Consider the following 7922-nt stretch of genomic DNA (forward strand, 5'->3'; position numbering starts at 1 on the left):
TAGGTTATTGCTATCCTTTAAAGTCCCTATGGAGACGTCAATCCTCTGCTTCTCTAGAATATCAATTTCCCTTATATTCAATTTTGGAAGTCCTCAATAGACTTTGCCATTGAACACTTTTGTTTGAGATTTATCAATTGGCTAAAGAAGGTGTTGCGCTTTGTATCCTCATAATGTGCTATCATTTCCTCCGTGAAAATTGACCACGTAACAAGTGATTTACGAGAACAAAGCCCTTTATACCATAAAAATTTGTCTGGCTCTAAATATGAAAATGCAATAATTAATTTTGTAACCGTTCCACCTCATGTAGACCAAAATATTTCTCCATCTACAGTATCCAATTTACCGGATCCTTTCCATCAAACTTCCTCATATCACATTTTCTTGATTTTAGGAGCTCGATCTTGAAACGATTGTAACTCTGTAATTTCAGATCTCCAAGTTCTGAAATTGCGTCCTACAGTAGCCATCTGAGTCCTCTTTCTAAACCCTCAAGTCTGATGAAGATTGGATTCTGCAAGGAAGAGTTATGTCAAATCTCCCATGATGACCTGATTATAGACTAGTTCAGTAGAGCGAATTTGTATGAAGTGCCACGTGTCATTGTTTCAACCTTAGGATCTGAAACTGATACATAGAAAACTACAGTGCGTCCTATTTCTGCAACTTCTTACAAAATTTCAATTTGATGCTCAGAGAGAAAGTTATGACGATTTTCCCAAGGTCACCTATTTAGGATGTAATTTGGGAGCCTGCAGAAGCCTTAAATGTCTTGGACTGTATCTTTGAAAATATAGCGAAACAAGATCTGAAATTCAGGCCCGAGATTCCCCACAATTTCTGCTCATATGGATTTTAATTTCAGTGTCTGAACCTTCGTAGAAAACAAATTATAACACAAATTCCACGATGACCTGTTTGAGATGAAATTCTGGAGCTTGCGAAAACCCTAACTTCCTCAGCTCATATCTCCAGAAATATAGCGAGAAAAGATCTGAAATTCAGACTTGAGGTGCAAACCGATTTCTCCTCAAATGGGTTTTTGTTTTAGCTTATAAAACTTTGTAGCGAAAACGTTATAGCAAAAATTCCACGATGACCTATTTGGAGCAACGAAACCCTAGAATCCAAAGCTTTGATACCAAAGATAGAAAAGATAGAAAAGATAGATCAACGCCTTAGAAATAAGCCTCTTCGAGGGGGAAACCTCCTTTACATTACACAAATGAACAATTATTGGATGATACAAATGACAAGACCTCATTTCTATATATAGGAGTCTAAGGGGTCATAATATAATCAAAGCTGACATAATAATAATAATGTAAGGGCACAATAATAACAATAGTGGGCTTCTATGTGGCACAATAATAACAATATGGGGACTACATGGGCACAACAATATAATAAGGGGTTTGTACTAATAACAATAAGGGGTTACACTAGTAGTATAGGGACCTAACAAATGTCATATTTTGATTCTAGAAATTTCATTTGGAGGTACTAATTATGTTGAGAAAAATGTCATATTTTGATTCTTATAACACTTATCTTTTGAGTAGAGCACTTACTGGAATAAAATACCATTGTAGGGATATTCCATTCTAGTTAAACAAGCTATATGTTGTGGAACTGTCCAGCTAGAGCGGACAACACCTTTTTCACACTTATCAACTCTCCAGTTTTATTAACCCAGCAAGGTTATCTTCATGAAATCAAACTGTAAAACAAAATTAAATCTAATCCAATCACGTAAGGAATCAAAGACTATATGCAAATCTCTAAACCCGTCCTATTGGAGGTGTCAATCCTAATTTCATGCATATTTTGGACTCATGACTAGATCACATGTTGATTAGTCCACTGATATATCAAACTTATCCTCATGCAAGTGAATTGGAATAGACTGGAGGTCATGCAAATGTTGAAATAAAGGTGTCTGGGGTGGTGGGTTCCATGCACCAGTCCTATCTCATGTTGTTTTTTTTGGTACTTTCAGTATCATTTTAATGAAATGAAACACTAAACTTCAAATAATCAAAATAACCATTTGCGATGTCAACCTTGTCAATGTTATGACTTCATCTATACTCTTATCACCTGCTTATGTCTTCTCTTCATTGTTACAATGCAATAAATTTAGTGTTTAGTTACAAGTCATCACCATGACAAAAACCATAGCAACTTTTAACCTTTAAGCCTAATTTTTTCCCACAATAGGACAATGTTGTAATCTGCTTTAATGTCATTGGTAACAAACCCAACACATTGAGTGTTATCCAAGCGATAGGGTCAGCTTCTCTGGAAACACACAACAAGAGAGAGATATATTATCACTTTAAAAGTGAACTTCCTTGTGATAATGGCTATAGGTATCACTTGAGATGAACCCAACACTTTGAGTGTTATCCAAGAAATAGTGTCAACTTCTCTCAAAACACATAAGGAGAGAGATATATATTTATCCCTTTAAAAGTTAAATTCCCTGCAATAATGGCTACAAGTATCACTTAAAGTTCCATTTATCCAATGATGTAGGGTATAGTGTCACATAGACCATGTGATGTAGGGTATTGTGTCACATGGAATAAGTGTTTTCCAATGATAAGGGGGTTGGAGATCTTTCTTCATTACATCAAAAATTCCTTCTCTAGTGACATATGATAGAGATTGACATATTTCCCTCTCAAAGAAGATAACTGAGCATTATACACTAGACCCATCAAAGTTGAGCTCAAGTCCATACTATTGATCAATACACCATAGGAGAAATCCTTGGCAATCATGGTCAATTAAGAGACTATTGATAAATACACCATATGAGAAATCCTTGGTGATCTTCGTTAGTTAAGAGGCTAGTTTTTTTTAGACTCATACGTAGGCTTTTCATGTGAGCTATAGGTTCTTTTTTAGGAGAGTAGAATGGGTTGCGTAAGATATGTGTCATAGTTGACTTTGCTAACCAAGAAATATGTCATTTTTGGCCCAAGGAAATCATGTTATTTATGCAAAATCACTCCATTTAAATCACGAGTGTCATTGATAAAATATAAACTTTCACAGGAGTAAATGCCTTCCCAAATAACTTCATTCAAAAGTTTCAAAAAATGGCTTCCACTCATTCTATTCAGTGTTATCCCACTTGTGTATCTTTTCATAACACAGATGAGGGTGTAGTGTGTAACCATACACGCTATAGCCCTCAACCATTGTTTCTCAAGGTCCATTTCACATGAGTACAATGGTGGCATATATCCATGTTTTCGTGGTGTCTATAAAAAAAGGCAGACCAGCTATTTATATTACTTTTGGTACTTGTAGTATATATGTTGTTGTTTTTGGTACTTGCACCATCATTTTAATGAAATGAAACAATAACCTTCAAATTATCAAAATAACCATTTGCGATGTCATGAGAAACAATCTTGAAATAGGTTTCAAATGGTAGATTTTCCATGTGTTGTTGGCAATTGGGCCATGCTTTTGAATCTTTGATGGTTTTTACAACTTCTTATAGGGATTTCTTCTAGCATTGCTAGAATTTGTTCCTTGCTACAATTTCTTCTAGATTTTAAATAGACTATGTAGTAACACAACATTCAATTATAATTTCCTTTAATGGTCCTAAATTATCCTTTTGGTGGCATCCATGCTTATTTGGTTTATTTTGGTTATAAGTCGCACATGCATGCTGGAATATGGCACGAGGGTGATTGGTTGAAGAGATATTTGATTCATCCAATTTATGGTTGGGTGGAACATGGAAGTCCCAAACATAGTTGGTCTATTCATTCATTAATAAGAGTTTCTTCTCCTTGGTATTTCATATATTTTAATTTTCTTAAATATATTTTTATGTAATTATTATTTCTTATCTATATGATTCCATTATATTAAATTTATATTTACACTTTTAGTATTTTAATTTAATTTCTATGCAATCTCAACTATATATATAAATGAGATTCCATTTCATTATACTAATATTTTTTTTAAGTATTTTAATTTTATATTTACTTATTTTCAATTTCTTAGATGTTATTTAATTTTCTTTTTAATTTTTACCTCTTTAGTTTATTGATTTTTTAATATTCTAAAATATAATATTATGTGATTATTATTTCTTATAAATATATGATTCTAGCATTTTTATTTTTAGTATTATATATATTATCTATCACAGGTCAAATCAGAATTTGGTGTATTGGTGTATGATTTCTTTATTTGTGGGAAAATCGATTCACCTCACTAGAATAATTTGGCTATAAATGTCTATTAAAATGTATAAATGTCTATTAAAATGTATTTATAGTATATTGAATATGTAATTGCTTAAAAAAAATAAAGACATGTGATTTAACTGTTAAGTCTACTTATAATATATTGAACTAATTTTTATTTTTATAATTATTTTTTAATTTGAGTTCTTTAAATAACATATTTTATATATATATATATTATCTTTTTAAAGTTTTAGTAAATATTAGTTTATTAATTATGATTAGATTATATTGTTTTTATTATTATTATATATATATATATATATATAATTTTTGCATTATTGATTATTGCAATGTATCACACTAATTTAATTAGAATTTTTAATTAAAATAATTTTAGTCTATGAAGAATAATAACCCAATTATGGATTTCCATGTAAATAAATAATAAGATCCCAACTTTAATCCTTAAAAAAGTTTACTGCAAAATAAATAAATTTAAAACAAATTAAACTTTATGTAGTATTAAAAACAATCCAGTATGATCATTGCCCTTTCACAACCCCACGCATGCACCACTATGTAACTCGGCAAAACGTTCTAATGACCCACGATAGTGTTACGTATACTATCGTCTTACGAGAAACGTATACGTATTGAACTTCGTTTACTGCCAATAACTAAGCTGACTGAATAACAACCGCTGTGCTGTGAGTATACATTGTTTTATCTTGGGATAACCTTAATAGATAAATAATCAAAACCATCGCATTTAAGCTAATTTTACATCTGGACGGCGCGACGTGGACTACTTGCGCATATATATTAATGTTTAGTTACTTCTTTGAAACTACTTTTTACTTCTTGTACCTCTCAACATTCGAGAGGTACAACATATATATTAATGTTTAGGGTGTCGTTACTCTTTCCACCTCTGATTTAATAGAACCGACAAAGCTCTCACGTCGCATCTGTCTGACGGCGTGACAAAGCTCTTTCATCACATCTGTCTGACGGCGGACAAGATGATTGACATCAATCGTAATGGAATGAATTGCCAAGGAAGGAGGAATTAAATCCGTGCATCCATGCATCGCCATCTAGGCTGGGGTGGAACGCATTCAATGGAGTTGGTATTCCTGTTCCACTAGGAAAGTAATCGGGCTGGATAATGCCGGAGATGGTGCCGCTGGTACCGCCACTACTGTTATTTTTGGAAGCATATTTTTCCACATGCCCCTGCTTCACTCGTCGGCTATAAGAGGGTGTGCACTCCTCTTCCTCATTTAACTCGCTTTCCATTCACTCATTCCATAGTTACTTACTTCTGTATCTTAGGCAATGGAGAATCCCGAATCCTTTTCGACAAGGGGCTGGTGGCTCTACGCCATTTTTCTTACAAAGAATGGAGTACCTGACCATGTACTACATTCCACGGACCATATTTCTGCAGTGGGGCAGTGGTCACTCTATATAGCACTGCTTATTGTTGCTGTTTGTGGTGCAATGCTTTCTTGGTTCAGCCCTGGAGGATGTGCATGGGCTGCTGCGAGACACAAGAAAGCCATCGCCATTCCTGGCCCCAAAGGATGGCCCGTTATCGGAAGCCTCATGGACATGAGCGTCGGACTTGCTCACCGAAATCTCGAGTATCTGGCTCGTCTCCATGGTGCCAAGAAAATCATGGCCTTTAGCTTGGGCTCGACGCCAGCCGTGATTACATCGGATCCTGACGTGGCCAGAGACCTGCTCAGCTCCTCTCACTTTGCAGACCGACCACTCAAACAATCCGCTCAGCAGTTGATGTTCGGCAGGGCGATGGGGTTTGCGCCCAACGGTGACTATTGGCGACTCCTGCGAAGAATTTCTACTACGCATCTCTTTGCTCCACGCCGAATTGCGGCCCACGAAGTCGGTCGTCAGGTGGACTGCACGACAATGCTTTCCGACATAAGGGATGAGTCTGATATTAATGGCGGCGCCGTCACGCTCCGTCGACATCTCCAGAAAGCGGCCCTTAATAATATAATGGGAAGTGTCTTCGGTCGACGGTCGGTGGATGCCGAGACTGAGAAGAATCTTCGCGAGATGGTGAATGAGGGATTCGAGCTCCTTGGAGCATTCAACTGGGCTGATCATCTCCCATGGCTACGAGTTCTCGATCCACTCAGAATCCACAGCCGCTGCGCTCGGCTTGTTCCGCGTGTTACATCGTTTGTGAAGAACATCATCGACGAGCACCGACAGAGGGACGACACGGCCGACTCAGACTTTGTGGATGTCCTCCTTTCGCTCCGAGGAGACGACAAGCTCGACGACGATGATATGATCGCAGTTCTATGGGTAACATAATTAAGCACGACACAACTATTATTTTTGTGTTAGAATTAAAAGTTTTATTGTTAGAATTAAAAAATTCGTCTCTTATTTTGTTTTGATGCAGGAAATGATATTCCGCGGCACAGACACAACGGCTTTGCTTACAGAATGGGCAATGGCAGAGCTGTTGCTCAATCCGCAAGTGCAAAGCAAACTTCAGGGAGAGCTGGACGCGGTTGTCGGGCGCAACAGAAGCGTAACAGAAGCCGACATCGAGAAGCTGCCGTATCTACAGGCGGTGGTGAAAGAGTCTCTGAGGATGCATCCACCGGGGCCTCTCTTATCATGGGCCCGCCTCTGCACGGAGGATTGGTTCATGGCAAACGGGATGTGCGTTCCGGCGGGCACGACGGCGATGGTGAACATGTGGTCCATTACCCACGATCCGGAGATCTGGGAACGTCCCCATCAATTCCGTCCAGAGAGGTTTCTCCCATCGGAAGGCGGACAACATGTGGATGTCCGAGGAAACGACCTGCGGCTTGCACCCTTTGGTGCCGGTCGTCGCGTGTGCCGGGCAAGGCTCTGGGTCTCCGGACCGTTCAGCTGTGGGTGGCTAAACTGTTTCATCATTTCACATGGGTGCCTTCTCCTAACCATCCGGTGGACCTGACAGAGAAGCTTAAACTATCATGTGAAATGGCAACGCCCCTTACAGCCATACCTGTGAGTAGGATCCCACTTCCTTCAACTTAACAACCATTCCGTGCCGCTATAGTTGTCCTAATTCGCTCATCTCGATGAAGAATAACAATCAGAATAAAATGATAACGCCCAGTATATTTGACTTCCGCTGGATTTAGAAACGCATATCTGGATGAAGTGGGTTTCGTTTTGTAATAGTACTGTTATTTGATTGTTATCTTTATTTCACTCATAAATTATGAAATTATAATATGTTATCTTTAAATTAATAAAATAATATAAAAATACAATTATCCATTATTTGTGTTTTTTAAAATTGAATTTCATTAATGGCAAAGAAGCCAGTTATATCAGGAAATCAGATATATCAAAGTATATTTGTTATATTTATGGTTTCAAATGCTAGGATAATTTATGAGTTTTTTTTTTTTTTTTTTTTGGGACATTTATCTGTCATAGTGAGTAATCCATCACAACTAAGGATAATGTTGTTTTTTATTTTTTTTGAGAAAGTACCATAGCAATCGGATCAGCAATTTGATAGTTCTTTCTCGCTATTTAAATAATCAGACTCATGGTTGTGCTTCGGCTACTAATTACAAGTGCAATTATGACTAAAGTTCTCTTTGAAGCCTCCTAATTACAGGAACAATTATTGCTAAACTTCTCTCATTC

General features: G+C 36.9%; 1 pseudogene; it reads left to right on the forward strand.

The window, feature by feature from the left end:
• The first annotated feature begins 5564 nt into the window (after positions 1-5564).
• On the forward strand, positions 5565-7298 carry LOC149202927 (cytochrome P450 78A4 pseudogene; annotated as a pseudogene).
• The last annotated feature ends 624 nt before the right edge of the window (positions 7299-7922 follow it).

The sequence above is a fragment of the Pinus tabuliformis genome, chromosome 2_1, assembly GCF_031772625.1.
Source record: "Pinus tabuliformis cultivar Carrire ecotype Pingquan chromosome 2_1, CPIR1, whole genome shotgun sequence".
In the NCBI taxonomy this organism is placed as follows: domain Eukaryota; kingdom Viridiplantae; phylum Streptophyta; class Pinopsida; order Pinales; family Pinaceae; genus Pinus; species Pinus tabuliformis.